Consider the following 9,828-nt stretch of genomic DNA (forward strand, 5'->3'; position numbering starts at 1 on the left):
TGTGCGTGTGTTTTGATGTGTAAGTCACGAATCACAAAAACACTATACCGTCTTTGGGCAGTGAATATATTTGGCCAGGCTGATAATGAGGTCATGGGTAATGGGATCCACCAGGTTGCGGAAACTGGCATAGCGGTAGAGAACATCGTCCAGAGAGGTTGACTCCATTCCCAGATCCTGGAAAAAAAGACACAATACAGAGAGGTCAACAGAATGAGAACTACAGGGTCCCAGCAGATCACAGTTAAAGGAATAGTTCACCCCAAAAATGAAAATTACTCACCCTCAGACCAAATATCAGAACAAAATTGGAGTAATTTAGCATCACATCACTTGCTCACCAATGGATCCTCTGGAGTGAATGGGTGAAGTCATGTGATAAAAACACCACAATAGTCCATAGACTCCATCAGTTAAAGGATTAGTTCACTTCCAGAACAAAAATTTACAGATAATTTACTCATCCAAGATGTTCATGTCTTTCTTTCTTCAGTCATAAAGAAATTATGTTTCTTGAGGAAGACATTTCAGGATTTCTCTCCATATAGTGGACTTCAATGGTGCCCCGAGTTTGAGCTTCCAAAATGCAGTTTAAATGCAGCTTCACGTGGCTCTAAATGATCCCAGCCGAGGAAGAAGGGTCTTATCTAGTGAAACGATTGGTTATTTTTGAAACAAATTGACAATTTATATACTTTTTAACCTCAAATGCTCATCTTGTCTCATTTCTGTGATGCGCATGAGTAGTCCGTGTAATCTGGGCCAATACAGTAAGGGTATGTCGAAAAACTCCTATTTTGTTTTCTTCTGCAACTTCAAATTCGTCCTACAATCGTTTTACCTTTTTTTGTAAAGGCCGTTGATCTTCTTTGCATGTTCACTTAGTAAACACTAGGTTGGTACTTCTGCAGCAATGTAGGACAATTTTGAAGTTGGGGAAGAAAACGAGATGGGAGTTTTTCGACACACCCTAACTGTCTTGAACCGGAAATGCAGACACAGACAAGACAAACATTTGAGGTTAAAAAGTACATAAACAGTCAGTTTGTTTCGAAAATGACCAATTGTTTTGCTAGAAAAGACTCTTCTTCCTCAGCTGGGATCGTTTAAAGCCCTTTGAAGCTGCATTTAAACTGCATTTTGGAAGTTCAAACTTGGGGGCACCATTTAAGTTGATTATATGGAGAGAAATCCTGAAATGTTTTCCTCAAGAAACATCATTTCTTATCGACTGAAGAAAGAACACAAACATCTTGGATGACAAGAGGGTGAGTAAATTATCTGCAAATTTTTGTTCTGGAAGTGAACTACTCCTTTAAAGCCTTTGAAGTGAAAAGCTGCATGTTTGTGATTAAATCCATCATTAAGGCGTTTTAAATTTTAAACTGTCACTTCTGGCCAAAAAAATGACTCCATAATCCACAACAATGCTCCCTCCTGTGAAAAAGTCCATCCCCTGTTTTCTCACATCCATTAACAGAACAGATTTAGACCGATTCTGCTTATAAATGGAGCATATTTCTCTTCTGTTTCAGATGGAACAACTTTGTCACTGGAGAAAGTAATATTATGGATATTAGGAATAGTTTAATTAAAAACGTCTTAATGATGGATTTGCTAATTACAAACATGCAGCTTTTTGCTTAGACATTAAATGATTAGTTCACTTCCAGAATGAAAATTTCCTGATAATTTATTGCCATGTCATCCAAGATGTATATCTTTCTTTCCTAGGTGAAAAAGAACTTAAATGTTTTTGAGGAAAACATTCCAAGATTTTTATCCAAGATTCAGTAGGTTAAAGGTCCAAATTGCAGTTTCAATGCAGCTTCAAAAAGCTCTACATGATCTAAGCCGAGAAATACGGGTCTTATCTAGCGAAACGACCAGTCATTTTCTAAAAAAAAAATAAAAATGTATATACTTTTTAACCACAAATGCTCATCTTCCAATACGTAATCATGTTGGAAAGGTCATGTGTGGTTAATTCTACGTCATTGTACTTCGGTTAAAAAGGTAGGGTAGGGTTTTCAACATCACTGTTTTACCTTTTTTTGTAAAGAGTGTTTGACTTTCTATGCACGTTCACTTTGTAAATGCTGGATCGGAATTTCCACGTGTGACCTTTCCAATGTGACTAAGGTGTGAAGTCAAGCTAGTGCATTTGTGGTTAAAAAGTATATACATTTTTATTATTTTAGAAAATTACGTATTGTTTCACTAGATAAGACTCTTATTCCTCAACTGGGACTGTGTAGAGCCTTTGGAGCTGCATTGAAACTGGAAAAATCCTAAAATCTTTTCCTCAAAAACCTTCATTTCTTTTCGGCTGAAGAAAGATAGACATGAACATCTTGGATGACATGGGGGTATGTAAATTATCAGAAATTTTTTATTCTGGAAGTGAACTAATCCTTTAACCGATGGAATGGAGACATGTGGATTACTTGTGGATTATTGTGGTGTTTTTATTATTTTATTTGGACTCTCGTTCTGACGGCACCCATTCACTGCAGAAGATCCATTGATGAGCAAATGATGTAATGCTAAATTTCTCCAAATCTGTTATGATGAAGAAGCAAACCAAATCTTGGATGGCCTGAGGATGAGTACATTTTCAGCAAACCTTCCCTTTAATGCTTATTTGCATATAATATTTTGTCACACTAATGTATGCATCTGTGTTACTGAAATAATTTATTGATGTAGCTCAATAAAATGTGGGCCTGGAAATTGACTTTATTGTCAGCACAGAATAATAGAAAACAAATCCTTTAACTCTGCAAAGCAAGCTAAATTGAAGGAAAAATTAATCTACATTATCGAACATTTGCAACCTGTAAAGTAAAAGGGCAAGCAGGGGGATCAGCAATTTAAAAAACTGCAAATGCGTGTGGGGGTGAGGGCTCTACAGCCAGAGCTAAATAATCAACAGCCAACCAACGGAAAACGGGTGGGTGTAAATAAAACGAATCGTCATTAGTATGACAAAATGAATAAGCTCAGCAAAGGTCTGTCTTTGCTAAAGAAAAATTTTGATGTAACTACATATAAACTTAATGAATTTCTCTAACACTAGACCCCCTCCATCAATAAAACCCCAGAACTAAACTGTGAAAGCTGAGCAAAAGCCTTGGTTTATCATTATCATCTCTCTATGGAGCAGAATCTTGATTAATCGATTTCCATTTAATCAAAGGCCCATCCATTTTCATGGTTTCCGGGCAACAAGGTGCACTTGGTAACCACTGGACACGAGACGCTGTCCTTTGACTCTCTTGCTCATTATGTGCTTTAACCCCCATTGCAGGGTACACTGCAGACGCATTTCAGTAACAATTTTACATTTACTTGAGGTCAAAATTTCCCCCTGTGAAAAAGAAGTATAATTAATTGTATTGAATGTGAATCATAAGGGTATATATTTTTTTTAAATTCTTGGAAATAATGGCATATTAATTAAAGAGACAGTTCACCCAAAAATGACATTTCTGTCATTAATTACTCATCCTCATGTTGTTCCGAACCCATAAGACCTTTGTTATTCTTGTAGCTTCATAAAATTATGGCTGAACTACTAATGTCACATAGACTGTTTTGTTGATGTTCTTGGTACATTACTGGACCTTGAACATGGTAGGACCCATGCTGTCTGCGAAGGGTCAGAGAGCTATCGGATTTAATCAAAAATATCTTAATTTGTGTTCCGAAGATGAACAAAGGTCTTACAGGTTTGGAACGACATGAGGGTGAGCAATTAATGATAGAATTTTCAGTTTTGGGTGATCTCTTTAAATAAAAGGTCACTAAAAAAAACACACTTAAAAACACTTTTTAAAAAAGCACATTGTAATAACCTCAAATTAAAAGTACTCTTTTGTCATGATTTAAAGAAGTACACTTATTTTAATGTGTTGAATAATAATATAGCACTTACAAAGCACTTGATTATAATTTTGAGTACAACTGTAATGTGTTATTTATTATAACATTTAAATGTTATATATTTTAAATGCACTAAATTGCAAATTTGCAACCTGGTCTCATGATGAAAACATACTGACTTTTTTGCAAGATGCAAAATACATACCGCCATTTCGTGCCATATTCGATGTGAAATGTCCACTGAGTGGCACTAAAAGAGTGTTTGTTTGTTTTTTGTCTGGAGAGATGAATGTGGTACTTTTTATGTAACGTTGGTTTTGTATGTGTCACCGCCGTTCTGACTTGAAATGTCCATTGAGTGATGCTATAACTCTAATGCTCTGTGACATTTTAAAATAATATACTATCTGCACTACACCTAAACCTAGCCAATTGTATAAATTCGCAATCATGCTGTTTTAGCTCGTTTTTCGATCACAAATCGTTTTTCGATTTACTGCTTCTAGTGTTCATTTCTTTTGGAAGTTGTAGTGATATGTACTTATTGCTATGTATTTCGTATATTGCAAAAATGTTCCCAGAGGTAAGTTTTTCGTCATGAGACAAGGTAGCTAATTCATCATTACAAATGTGTAAATACAAATATACTATACATGACATGCAATTTTTTTAAATTGCATTACATACTTTTAAAGACAAGAGACTTAATTATTAAATGACATATAAATATACTCAAGTCATAAGTGGGTCAAAAAACACTAAGTTATTAACTGCATTTAATATAAATTTAAATTATAATACACTTCTAATCTAATCTAATTGTAGATAACATGCAGTAAAGGGTCCGAAAACATTACATTCTCTTAGCACTTAAGTAAATTATTTCCATAAGTGCACTTCTTTTTCACAATTTCCTTTTGAGAACAAATCCTGACCTGCAGTTTGTTCCGCAGCCACCTGTTGCTTCGTCACTGGCCAACGATTCATTTAATACTACCTATGGAGGATTAGAAATCTCCATTAACTCGGTTTTTGATCCCTGCTGCACATATGCAGAAAATCCTCCATGGAAGCAAAGTGCAGCCAACCTGCTAAAATGACCTTCCAGTTTATAAGATGATCGTTTCTCTTGAGGAAAGCTGGATCAAAAAATAGTAATAGGGGCAAGAGGCAAGAGTTCTTGCTGCATATAACCTGATATGACTGGTACTGACACAAACAAGAGTTACTATCAATCTGAGATAGCCATTTGCTATAAAGCAGAGCATTGCACTTACTGACAGCATCCATAATGACGACGCAAAGTAAACAGTTGGTGTTTATGCAGTGCAGTATTACTCTTCGGCCAGCTTGAGCTGTGTCTGTTCTCACAGGTTCGCAGGACTGTAAAACGGGCATCTGTCTTAATAGCACGAATTCTGTGAAATCTGTAGAGCTGGGAAACTACTGCAGGAGTCTTGCTGTATCTCAGATACGCCTGTAATGATTTGTTTTGGAGGAGTTTATGTCCTAGTATACAACTGACATTTTAGCCCAATTGCAATATGATTCTCTCTGCTGTGAAGCAAAGAGTCATTTCTGCATCAGGAGCAAAGACAGATTACAAATCTGGCCAATGGGTCCAATGCTTTACGGCATCTGTTTACTAGCTGAGAGGCCCATGGTGGTCCAACATGCAAACAAAAAGCTGCAGAGTCAAATTTATATAGATAAATGAGTGAACATGAACATTTGTAATCTGTTTTCTTGCCACTTGGACATTACTTCTCACTATTTCGACCACAGAGAGATTCTAATAAAAAGACTGGTGCCCCAAGCTTTGCAGTCAGAATAAAAGCTCTTTAAAGGTCCACTGAAGTGCCTTGAAACACGCAGCGTTATTCTATGTGGTGACGTACTTTTAACTGAAACATTACATATCGCCCAGCCCCGCCCACTAATTTTGAATAGCCAATAGCGTTCCATTTATATCTACTCGGGCCAGAGCCGTTGAGTTCGGTAAAGCCGCATTTGTAAGATTATGACAGCCACAGACTAATAAATTACCCCACATATTCAATATGAAACTCTTGCTAAAACGAAATAGTGATCATAATCATGCTGAGGCTGTGTAGTTTAATACATGCCGACCGCACATATGAGCGCATATGATCTGCTCCGGGTTAATGCGTCTCAGTGTAGGGGGCGGGGCACTACGGACTCTAGAGAGCATTTGATTGGACAGAACGTTTGATGAGAAACTGAAGTGCACGGTGATATCATCAAAATCCTTGATTCATATTGGCGGAAGTGACGAGACTGTAAGTTTTGAATGCCCATATCGAATTTTGTCTTTGTTTTGAAGCACACTAGCTTATAGATAATCTTAAGGCTAATATATTCATACTAAAAGCCAAAAAAGTTTAATTTTGATTTCAGGGGGACTTTAAGTGCTGTTTGAGAAATGGAGAAAAAGTTGACAGCTACACTAATGGATAACAGGGCTGCCATTCAACTTGTGATGGACAAGAACTCATCAGAATGAACTCTATTTGAGCTTTAACCTAACCTACAGTGTTGCCAAGTCCTCGCAAAACTGTTTTCCTGCGGAATTCACTTTATCAGTGTTGAAGTGACACCAATAACTTGATATTTACCACCCAGAATGTGATTTTTAACAAGGGAGCCCCCTAAAAAAGCGATTGGGTTATTTTTGGGCTAGTTTTGAATAGCGATTGGGCAGGTTTTGTTGTGAAAACCTGGCAACCCTGCTAACCTGTACAAGAAACATGAAGTGGTGTTTGTACCTGCCGGAGAGTCTTCAGCATCTCTGTGGCTTCGTCGTGTTTCCCCTGCTTTGCCATCAGCATCATCTCTTGTATCATCCCGATGCGCCGCTGGTAGGGAGGAGGAGTCCCGCTGCTCCTCAGTTTGTCTCCTGACCTCACCATTAAAGAGGTAAGGATGTCTCCTCGCTCTTTCGTGGGGGTCCGTTTCCATCCTGCGCTTTGAGGGCTCGCTCCTGCCTCCTGTCCCGCGGCCTTTGTTTGCTTCGCTCCCATGTTTGGTTATAGAGTCTGACCCTGGAATAAGGCCTCCAGACTGGGCATACTTTCAAAATGTTCACATTTAACTACTAAAAGTCCTTTAATTGTACGTGAGATTACATTTTGTAAGAAACAAATGAAAATAAGAAACAAGCATTAACGTTCCTATACAGTTAACAGCGTTTTAAAAGTCCTTCTGCTTACCTGACACCTGTCATGTCTCACCTGACAGAGAAAATATACTTACATTAGGATGTGAATATATATAATAAAATGATAAAAACTTGCATCGAATGGCATTTCGGTAAAATCTTTTTCACATAGTGCTCATTCACAGGGTGTTTCAGGGGATGTACGACCCCTCAGTTAAGGCATGAACCCCCCAAATTAAAGTTGGGGGTCTTAGAAATGTATTTTACAGTAACGTTAGTATTTATACATCTCAACAGCGTTAAAACAATGTTTCTGTAACGACAAAGTTAAAATAATCGCCTCTGCGTATGTAACCATAGCAACAGCCGCTCTGTGCATCAATAAAACACTGTACTGTCTTATCACATCACAAATGTCACTAAAATAGTTTTGTTTTGTTTAAACCGTCTTGACGGTTAACCGACAAAAACCGTTTGGGTAGCGCGAAACGAACCGATTAAGCTGAGAAAATTACTTAAAAAGTTGACTCCACTGCGCACATTTCTCATCCAATTTCCGATCAAAACTGTCGTTTATCACGCATAACGTTCAACTTTTACATCCTCCACAGCTGACTCGTGTAACCTCATTTGTTTACTCTCTAAAATTCTCCGTTTGCATAAGCAAAATTATTTATAGGAAGGCAAACATCTAAAACACTGCGTGTTTCATTCCAAACTACTCGTACTTCAGTCCAACTAGGTCATAATTTATATTCTCTGTCAAAACTCCAGTAATCCTCGATTCCCTCAGGTAGGGAACAGATCTGATGATGCCTGCAGCATGACCACAGATTAAAGAAGAGCAGTCCCGCAAACCTCCAGAAACTCTAACAGTCCGGTTCAACAGAATACTAGCACGATCCTACTGGAGGATGATTCGTTTTCCGCCCCTATATTTTTATTTCAGGCGTGGTTTGTGCGTGTTAACATCGCGGTTCCTCCGCAGTCTCTCATAGGCACACGATGTAGGTTTCTGTGTGAGTTTAGTCGACGGCGAGCAGTGCCGCTGTGAACAAGGGCATGTAAATATTTACGTCGTCCGTCACTGTTTTCCTCCGCGCACAAGTCATTCCAGTATTTTCTTCCACGCAGCCCGCAGAAACATCACTGTTCTGTGCTGAAATATGCCATGTCGAATTAATTCCCGCTTTGATATGACCTCTCCCCAGGTGTGTCCCGTCTGAGGGTAGGGTGTGTTCAGAGGAGAACGACTGAACGGTCTCTCATCACTCAGATGGAGCGGAGAGGCGCTGGGTCTCGACACACAGGCTGTGTGGGAGGGGTGGAGCGGTCTGCAACATCCTCCACTTGTGTTTCAATCTATAGTCGAGAGAATGCACCACTGCCATGGTACAGTTAACCAAGTGGAGCAGATGGTCGCTATTGGGACCGCTCCAGTTCGGCACTATAGGGGGCATTTCAGTACTTTAAAGGAAATGAAAGCATCATTCACACGTCTGGGCAATCCCGTATCCCCGTATATGCGTAGTCATAGATTCTCCTCAAGTTATTTTTTAACATTGACTTGTGCACCGCGTTGATAGTTGGCCTTTCTTTGCTGACATCTGGTGTTTAACACATGGCATGTCATCTGCTGCTATGTTTTTGTTCTGAGATGGAAAATCTGGTGTTGAAAAAAAAGTAATAAAACACTTAAAGGAATAGTTCACCAAAAATGAAAATTTGCTGAGGCCATACTCACGTTTAGGGCATTCATGTAGATGAGTTTGTTTATTTTATTATCAGAACAGATTTGGTGGAATTTAGCAAATTTTCATCACTTGCTCACCAACGGATCCTCTGCAGTGGATAGGTGCCATCAGAATGAGAGTTCAAACATTTTATAAAACCATCACAATAATCCACAAGCAATCCACACAACTTTAGCCCATCAATGAACATCTTGTGAAGTAAAAAGCAGCATGTTTGTGAGAAACAAATCCATCGAGTTTCTGTTGTCCTCTCACATAAAAATCCACCTAAACGTTTGTTTAGAACTGTTTTTGCCTGTAAACGTTGCTTATTCTGTGCGTATTTCTCTACTGATTACATGAAGTTAAAACACCATAATGATGGATTTGTTTATTATAAACACAGCTTTTTGCTTTACAGGACGTTAATTGATGACTAGGGTCATGTGGATACTGTTTTTTTTTTTATCAGCTGTTTAGAGTCTTTCATGCACTGAGGACGATCAAGTGGTAAACATGATGCAATGATTAATGTATCCAAATCTATGCTTAGGATGAAAGGAATTCTACATTTTGGATGGTACATTGTCATTTTTGGGTAAAACTATTCCTTTAAAAATGACTACGGAATATTATTTAGGGTAAATACAGTTGAAGTCAAAAGTTTGCATACTAAATCTGCAAAATGGTAATTATTTTAGCAAAATAAGAGGGATCATACAAAATGCAAGTTATTTTTTATTTGTTTGTTTAGTGTTGTTGTTTATGAGTCCCTTGTTTGTCCTGAACAGTTAAACTGCCCGCTGCTCTTCAGAAAAATCCTTTAGGTCCTACAAATTCTTTGGATTTTCAGCATTTTTGTGTATTTGAACCCTTTCCAATAATGACTGTAATGCTTCATTAAGCTGGGGGTGAAAACTTTTTTGAATTTGACGATCAGAGTAAAATTAACTTATTTTGTCTTCTGGGAAACATGTAAATATCTTCTGTAGCTTCTGAAGGTAAATACTAAATGAAAAAAAAAAAAATAAG

The sequence above is a fragment of the Garra rufa genome, chromosome 14 (genome assembly GCF_049309525.1).
Source record: "Garra rufa chromosome 14, GarRuf1.0, whole genome shotgun sequence".
Lineage (NCBI taxonomy): Eukaryota > Metazoa > Chordata > Actinopteri > Cypriniformes > Cyprinidae > Garra > Garra rufa.